At 39.7% G+C, this 9,471-nt stretch overlaps 1 long non-coding RNA gene across 1 annotated transcript; it reads left to right on the forward strand.

Annotated features, from left to right (window-relative positions):
- The first annotated feature begins 1,836 nt into the window (after window positions 1–1,836).
- On the forward strand, window positions 1,837–7,821 carry LOC144364948 (uncharacterized). The gene is made up of 2 exons (XR_013423113.1): window positions 1,837–2,563; window positions 5,249–7,821. It is a non-coding gene; the product is annotated as an uncharacterized LOC144364948 (long non-coding RNA).
- Window positions 7,822–9,471: the final 1,650 nt, after the last annotated feature.

Genomic DNA, 9,471 nt, shown 5'->3' on the forward strand with positions numbered 1-9,471 from the left:
ATGTTTTGAGACAACTAAGGAAATACAAACACCACCAGTGTGACAATAGTAATGAATTACTGTAGATAGTCTTAACTATTTCTGAAAACTTAGCATTGAGAGATATACAATAGAACATTCAATGCAATGGTTTTGCTGGCCATGCATGGAGAACTATTGAAGAGGTGAAAAGTGGCAAAAGCACAATCTCTCAACTTTTGTGAATATTGAAAATGCTCCAGGGCTTCCTTCTCAGTGAAGGAGCGCTTCCACTCGTGCTCCTGCTCCCATCATGATATGAGGCACTGGGTTCCATCCTCAGCACCACATAGAAATGAATAAATAAAATAAAGGTACTATGTCCATCAAAACTAAACATAAATTAAATAAATAAATAAATACAAAAGAAAGAAAATGCTCCACTATTTTTTTTAAGTTATTCATATTTCCATTTACTGATATGAAAAACCTTAAGACAAACTGTCACATAAGGCAGCAGGAAACAAGCCAGGTGCAAAGGCAAAGGCAAAGGCATGTAATCCCAATGGCTCTGGAGGCTGAGGCTGCAGGACTGTAATTTCAAAGCTAGCCTCAGCAACATAGTGAGGCCCTAAGCAACTTTGCAAGACCCTATCTCTAAATAAAAATTTTAAAATGGCCGGGGGATGTGGCTCAGTAGTTAATTGCCCCTGGCTTCAATTTTAATTTATTTATTGGTGCCAATAAATAAATAAATAAGAATCAAAATTTTAAAATACCAGGGAACAAAATGTGAGTTCATTCAGGTAAATTTATGTGTTATATGTGCATGGTAAACACAAATCCAGGGTGATAACCTCAAATTAACTATGAAAATATTAATACTGAAGTCACATTAGACTATGATTTCCATGACTACTTCCTAATGAGACATTTCTGCATGACTTGAGTTTTAAAATAAGCTCTGTTTTCACAATTTAGTAAAATAAAATTATTTCATTTTCTAAATGATACACAGGCACAAACATTAAGAAGCTCTACTAAGGTCCTAGGGGCATAGCTCAGTGGTAGGGTGCTTGCCTAGGATTATGAGTCATATTTGATCCCCAATACCAAAAAGCGAAAAAGAAATATTAGGGGCCAACAAGGAGGAGATTAAAGCTGCAGACCTTAGGTCAGTTGAGGGTCACCCACAGAAAAATCCAAACAGCAAGGGGCAATAGAAGCACATAACTTAACAGACAGTGGGCAGAGCAGGAAAGTTCAGAGAACAAAAGACAAATCAGAGTCAGAAGAGGTATGGAGGGGTTGTGTGGGCAACCAAAGAATTGTGATTCTCCTTCACAAGACAAAAAAGTCAAAGAAAGAAAGAGCAGGCTGCTAAATTTAGCAACAAGATATTGAGGACCTAAAGGGAGTGCTCAGCATAGTATTCTATGCAAATAATGTAAATTTCCAGAGGCGCCCCCAAGTCCTACAGGAGTTGAAGCACAGATCACAATCCAGGGGGAGAAGGAATGTTCCCAGAACAGCCAGAACACCCACAGGTTTTCTAATAAGACAGCTCAGACCTTGAGGCTTAAGGATAGATTCCATCCCTTTGCTACTAAAAAGAGATCAATCTGATGCGAAAATTTTAAAATTATAATCCCTTTACTCCACTGAAGAAGTACATGATGAAGGTACCACCACCCTTTTGTTCACAAGGGAATGAAAGGTCAGCAGTTTGTGCTAGATTCAGCATCTGTCTCCACACTGGACTTTAAAGCCCTTCATAGAATGTCACCCACAGGCCAAGAGCAGAGGCTCATGTTTGAAGGTCAACCTCTAGGGGAGCAGAGGCAGGAGGACTGAGAATTCAGTGCCAGTCTCTGATAAACCCAACCTGATCTTTTATTAAATTGGGAGCCATCTTGCCACAAAGCCATGAAAAGCTAATTTCGGCTTTACTATAAATTACTGCAAATTCTGAACCTGCTTGGAATGCCTGCCCATGCCTTGAACTCACCCATGCCTGGCTCTCTGACCAGATAGAAGCCCTCTCTGAAACTTTAGTGACACTTCATAAATATTGGCCTTCCCTGGCCAGACAACGACCCTCTCTGAGACTCTAATGGTCCTCATAAATTCTGATGTTGGGGCCAGCAAAAAATGTAAACTACCATTAGTGTGATGCTTGTCAGAGTCCTGTTATCTGTAACCCCCCTTTTGTGTAACTTTCTGGGCTATAAAGCTGGGCTGTAGGAAAGCTGGGGCTGCTCTCTTGTTCCTGCCATTTTGGGAGGAAAAGGCAGTCCAGCCGGTCGAAATAATAAGCTTGCTTTAATTTGATTTTAATTGGAGTCAGTGGTCTTTTCTTGCGTCCTGGTCTAACATTTTTGGAGGCCCCAGCGAGATGACCCTGCCAGACCAGACCACAAGACCAGACTGCTGGAAATTCTGAAGCCGGCCTTCGCTCCAGGGCTCCGGGCTGGAGAGCCACTCTAGGGGGTGCGCAACTTGAGATGTTCCAAGGCCTCGGAGTGAGCCTTTGGTCCCCGGAACCCTGCAGTGAACTGCCGCACTAAAACTATTAGCAAGCACCTGGTGGAGGAGGCCTCCATAGGTAAGTGGCGCCTTTATAACATCTGATATCTGGTTAAGGGAGATCTCTTCTGATGACAGAGAGGTGGCCTGGCGAGGCTCACATATACTCCTGTCCGGACAGTACGAGAAATCGAGAAATCGTTCTGTCTTCTGTTCTGTTCTGTAGGGAATTCCTCTGGAAGGGTAGAGAGGTGCCGACGGGCACGCACGCACTCCTACCCCGGAGCTTTGGCAAGACATTGCATTGTTCCTCTGTTTCTGTTTCGGCGCCGGGTTTCTGTTTTCTTGTTTTTGTTCTGTGTTCTATATGTTTTTTGTTTGTTTGTTTTTGTGCGTTTTGTTGTGTGATTTCAGTGATAAAAACTTAAGGATATTGGACGTGAAAATGGGTAATAAAGCAAGTCAGCCTGACACCCCTTTGGACTGTGTTTTAAGGAACTGTGATGAACTGTACCCCCCTTTGTTAAGCAGGAGGAGAGAAGCCCCTAGCTGGCTGCTTGAAGCACCTCCAGTGCAGAGGGCAATGCCTGCTGGGGACCTAAGAACTGAGTATCTCCCAGGTTAACAAGTGAGACTCCTTTAAAACCCCTTGTCCCTCCAGATCAAGAGAGTCACAACATTTGGGCAGAGTTCCCGGTGTTTCTCCTTTGTTAGCAAAACAATAAAACTCCCTTTTTCTTTTTCTCAAAACCCTGTCCTCATTATTAAATTGGCATTAATTGGCTCTAAGGTCAGGAACCGAACTTTCAGTTACAAATTTTGATACCCCCCCACCCCCAGAACTTTTTGAGAACTGACTACTGAAATGTTAGGAGATGAAATGTGCTTGGGGTGGAATCCTGTAAGTAAAAGGAGGGACTGAGGGACTCCCAGCAGCTGCCGAAGCCCTGTTGCTTCGGGGATTCCCTCCTTCTTTCCCTGCACTGTAAGGATTATGCCACCTCTGTCTTCTTGAAAAGAGAAAAAGAAAAAGGAGACACTTAATGCAGTAAAGTCGCCATGGAGACCCTTGATTTATATTTCAGATTGCTCCTCTGTGAAAACATCTGGTCCCCTTGTGGGGACATCTATGGTGCCACTGGTGTAGGAGATTTTCCTCTTATCTGCTCTGTTTTAAAAGGTTTCTGTCAGCCATAGTCTGGAGCTCCTCTCTGTCTGTCCTGTGTCTTTGTTTCTGACCCTTTAAGACATGTGCAATAGTGTGTTGATATTATAAATTGTTTCTTGGGAATGATCTTGGCTGAATGTGTATCTAAAAGATGATGTTTTATTGTAACAATCTGGTATCTGAATGGGTTTTTGATGCATTGCACAATGCTGCAGTTAAAAGTTGGGTTTAGGTAGTTGTTTAGTTTATGATTTCAGATAATTCATGTCAGAGAACTTAAATACTTAGGATGGAAAACTAAAGAACTCTACTTCCAAGTTGGCAAGTAACTTCCCAATCATTCAGTCTTTTTTCACCAATTTTGAATTGGGTAGCCTGGGAAAATGTTACTGTGTGTACCAGTGCATTAATTTGGACAAAGATAGTAAATCATAGTATGGTATCTGTTGACAAAACAAGATGTAAAGATATAAAATTTTGTGAATTGTATCTTAAACTTGTATCATAATTTTCAACATTGGAACCTGAAAATTATGACTTATAGTTAAAATGCCTTAGGCCTGAGGTGTCTGCTCAGAATAGCAGTTTTTCCCTGCTCCTTCCAGACCTCAGCCAGGACTTATGTTGAAATGCAAATGAAAGAAGCCTGCAAGCTCAGTAGGAGACTGATCTGAGACCTAAGGAAAAAAAGTAAATTGTATGGTATTTACTAATTACTGGCCAGTCATTTTTACTAGGACTCTTGTTTTTTTCCTTAGATTCTGTATTTTTTTGAGCTCATGATTTTGACCCTACAGACCTAGGTTAATGTTTTTCTGATCAGTCCTATCTTTGACCAACTGTGGAGTTTTTGAAACATTGCAATGGAGATTTCACCTGTGAAAAGTTACTAAGGCCTTTACTATTGTTATGTGTGCACACTTTTGTTATGTGTTGTATGTCTATATATACATATGTTCGTATATCATATATATGATATACAAATTAACATATATAAGGAGCGCTCATAAAAACAAATTAAAAAAAATGGATCCAAAGATTTTTAATTCATGTGATTTAAATGGCTCAATTTAAATTGGATAAACAGATAAAAATAAATGTCTTTAAATTTAACTTACAAGTTTTTCTAGGTGTTCAAAAACTCATAAAATATTAATGTCTATAAAATGTCTAATATGCCTTGGTTCTAGGACTTTTCCTTCAACAAAAAATGGTTTACACTGTTCAATACATTTGTCTAATATTTTGATAAATAAGTAAAGAAAATTTGATATGGGATTATTCATGAGTACTTTTGTTAGATATCTGATTGATTTACTAAGGTCTGTATAAGTTTGTACTAAAGTCTGTATAAGATTGTAAAAATCAGTCATGTGTTAAAGAGACAAAAATTTCTTAAAATATAAGTTTACCCATAACATTGTGTTTATTAAGTTTTACTTTTTTCTAGAGCAAGCAACCATAAAAATTAAACAACTGGTTAAATAAGAACTGTTATTTTAGAGCACTGTACTGCCATTTCTTTAAAAGCTAAGCTTGGTTAATGTAGAAACAGCAATGTAATTGTGATGCTATTAATGTGCTCATATCTTCCAGGTATACAAGTCTGTAAGGTAGAAACTTTAAAAGAGCATTATATCAAGCTGGTGTTCGGAAGTTGTATGGTAAAAAAATATATTGGGGATTTATTTACCTGTTATCAATAAGATATGTAAAGTTTTGTTACTTCTTACATTGGGGAACAATTTAAATGTATTTTTAAGTTAATGAGAGCCTAATCTATGTAAAGGTTAAAACTTTCAGCCTTTCTTTAATTCATGTTTTAAATGTGATATCAAATGGTGTTAGCTAATGTTCATGTGACCTCAAACAATTTATGTAAACTTTGTAAAATGATAATTAAAAATACAAAGATCAGCTTTAGAACTAAAACACTTAAGAATTATAAAGAGCCCTGCCTTACCTGAGATGAGGCTCTGTGTCCCATCTTACTACATGTGAGAAAGACTATGAAAACAGTAGGCCAGATTTTAGTTCATTTAAAGTTATGTTCAAAAATTTGTTTTTTTGTTGTTTTTTTTTGTCAAGATTACTAGGATCTCAAACAGGGGATATAATGTATAACTCAGCCAAAAATTCAGGGTAGCTGTTACACGAACTAAGTGTTTTTACTCTTGTTAATTTTATTTTGTAATTTCCTTATAAGTGATCTAAAGATTCCCTGTTAGTGTTTTACAGAAGTGTTGCTTTAAGAACACAACATGGGTTAGTTTGAGATAATAAGCCATCACCTACAAGACAGATAGGATAATACAGATCCCAATTAATAAAAAGATAAATAATTATAAAGTTATAGACATTAAAGCCCAGTACTCTTAATATAAGGCTGTTAAAATTTATTTGCTGGATGTTTAAGATTAAGTTTTAAAATTAAAGTTAAATTAAAAGGGCCAGAAAAACCAATATTCGGCTCTTGCCCTCTGAGTCAGTCTGAATCCAGGGAACAGGGGACTTCTCTAAAGAGCTTTGCAACTCTGGGCCACATAACCTCCCGATCAGGGAGACTAATGAGACCACTGGAGAACAGAAAGCCAATCAGTGCATTTGCTATGAAGAGGAGAGTCATCAGAGAAGGGAGACATCCCTGGTGCTTCTGAGGGAAGCCACATGGTCAAGCAAGACCTAGACCCATCCTAGCGCAAATGGCACTAGCAGAACTGAGAAGTTTCCCCAGGAATGACTCCCATAAAAGCTCAGCTGTTAACAATAGATAGAAACAGAAGTCAGTTTGACTGCTTCATCTTAAACACTTAGCAAAGACAGTTAAAACCAAAATACAGCCATTCCTGGGCATTTTAAATAATAATAATGATGATAATAATAATTATTATTATTATTTAAGGTATACACTTTATGTTAGCCTCCCAAAATAAGTAAGACTGGAGGCTACAAAAAAGGATTCTCAGACAGAAATGTCTGATAACTATAAAAAGAGACTATCAAGAGGAGCTGCCAGAGACAGAAGTTTTTAGTTTAAGGCCTACAGTTATTCCTAACCTACACAGGTAGGCTTCGTGTTTGCTAGTATGATTATCCAGCCCTGAGTAACAGAATTAAAGGTTTCTCTATTAGACACAGAGCTCATACTAGTAAAAAAAATTTTGCAAGATCAGGTGGCATTAAATTATTAAACTGTATCTTATGGGGAAGGACATCTGTAACACTAAAAGTTAAATGTTAAATTTACAGGCCTGATAACTGGAAATGTTAAAGCCTGGTGAGGGAACTTCTATACAGTGACACGTTCCAGCTGCTACAACATTTACTCAGTACTCATGGTTTTTGTTTCTCTCATAGAAGCACCCATCCCCAGATGACTTTAAAACCTGTTCTTCCCCAACCAGACTTCAAACCGAACTGACTTCTAAAAGGCAACTCATGTCCCTCACGCTGTGCTCCCTCACGTCACCCTCTCTCAGCTCAGAAGAAGCCAAAATGAGTGACGCCTGTCTTCTTACAACAATGGAGCCAAAAATAAATAGATTATCAATATAAGTAATTAATTAAGTCAGGTAAAATCAGGGAGACCGGTTTTGGGTGAGTTCTAAAAATTTGGAGACTGTTACCTGAGGGATTAAAATTCCCTCAGTGCTCTTCCCCTACCCTATCAAAGATTTGAAAGGGACACATAAGAAAAGGGGGGAATGATAAACCCAACCTGATCTTTTATTAAATTGGGAGCCCTCTCACCACAAAGCCATGAAAAGCTAATTTCGGCTTTACTATAAATTACTGCAAATTCTGAACCTGCTTGGAATGCCTGCCCATGCCTTGAACTCACCCATGCCTGGCTCTCTGACCAGATAGAAGCCCTCTCTGAAACTTTAGTGACACCTCATAAATATTGGCCTTCCCTGGCCAGACAACGACCCTCTCTGAGGCTCTAATGGGCTTCATAAATTCTGATGTTGGGGCCAGCAAAAAATGTAAACTACCATTAGTGTGATGCTTGTCAGAGTCTGTTATCTGTAACCCCCCTTTTGTGTAACTTTCTGGGCTATAAAGCTGGGCTGTAGGAAAGCTGGGGCTGCTCTCTTGTTCCTGCCATTTTGGGAGGAAAAGGCAGTCCAGCCGGTCGAAATAATAAGCTTGCTTTAATTTGATTTTAATTGGAGTCAGTGGTCTTTTCTTGCGTCCTGGTCTAACAAGAGTGCTCAGCATAGTATAAAAATTTCCAAAGATGCCACCCAGTCCAACAGGAGTTGAAGCACTGGTCACAATCTAGGGGGAGATGGGATTTTCCCAGAACAGCCAGAACACCCACAGGTTTTCTAATAAGACCACAGCTCAGACCCTGAAGCATTGAAGTGGTACTCCCTCTCTCCACAGGAAGGTCTTAACTGGGATTCTCCAGAAATCTTTACCATGGCTGATTTTAAGACTGTCAGCAAAAGAGTCTCTGCAAAAGAGTTCAATGTATAAACTTCCTATATTCTTGTTGCCCTGTTTTATTTGGCCACTGGCAGAGAAGATAGCAGAACTCCAGGTGCTGGACACCCCTTACTAGTTTTTCACAAACATATTCAGTATACTACTTTGAATAAATGTGCAAACAAGGCCTCTGGCCTTGAGTTGGGCTTCACAGAGATGTCTATATTTTTAAGATAAGTTATAATTGGGTTCCTTGGTAACAACTGGCAGGGAGAGGAAAAAAGGGGAAAAGAAGCTCTCCCCTTCTCAGGTGTTGTCCTTGAAGAGTTGACTTGCCCAAAACAGTGAAAGAAAAAGCTGCTTTAATGTGAACTTCTGCAGACTGTGAACTTCTGAGACCCTCCCCTTACATGCTTGGTATAAAAGTTTGAAACTTCCTGAACTCGGAATTCAGGAAATTGATTGATTACAGCAAAGGCTGTACCCTATGAACCTGGCTACAGCCAAATAAAATTGTTTCCTGCCATCTTCGGTGCCTTGCCTCATTTGTCCCTACAACAGATCAACCTCTGTTGGGTCCGGAGTACTGTCCAAAGTAGTTGAAGCTGAAATGAACCCGGGGAGTTATCAGAGTAGTCTCTGTTCAGGGACAGTGAGTAGAGGGGAAACCGTGACTCCCTTTTTGTTTCGTTGGGAATTATTGGAATTTGGGCGGTATAGAAATTCTGTCCTGGCAATGTCTGTGGGAAAGTGTGTGAAACTTTGTTAATGAGACAGACAAAGAGAAAAGTTCCGACCCAACCCAAGGGCCAAAGCAAGTGCAGAATCCTGATCCAGGTTTTCCTGGTAACTATGGAGTGAAACTCACTCCACAAATATTGTGTACTCTGTGAATTAGAATGGCCCACCCAAGATGTGGGCTGGCCACCAGATGGATCTTTAAAAGAGAGAGTAATTTCTGAGGTCCTTTTGATTGTTGTTGGAACCCCTGAACCAATTTGCTTATATTGATTGCTTGCAAGAGATAGTTCAGAAACAGCCCCCTTGGTTGAGAACCTGTCTAGATGAACAGTCCAAGGTGATGTTCACCAGGAGCATCTCTAATACCCAGCGGAAAGCAGCTAAACAGAAAATATGACTAGGAAAGGGGAAGGCAAACAGTTTTTCCTTTGAGCCAGAAGACGACCCAATCCCTTATGTGCCACTCTACCCAACTTTGCCAAGACCACTGCGACAACAGACTCTCCTTTCAGCTCCCTTGTCCTCAGAGGCAACAAATGATGGCCCCCAATACTGGCTATTCCTTCCTCTGTGATGTCCTCAGAGCTAAAGGCTTCCTAGGACCAAAGACTTTTTCACCTCCAAAGATGAAGGTAGAGGATCTGTCC

The sequence above is a fragment of the Ictidomys tridecemlineatus genome, chromosome 1 (genome assembly GCF_052094955.1).
Source record: "Ictidomys tridecemlineatus isolate mIctTri1 chromosome 1, mIctTri1.hap1, whole genome shotgun sequence".
In the NCBI taxonomy this organism is placed as follows: domain Eukaryota; kingdom Metazoa; phylum Chordata; class Mammalia; order Rodentia; family Sciuridae; genus Ictidomys; species Ictidomys tridecemlineatus.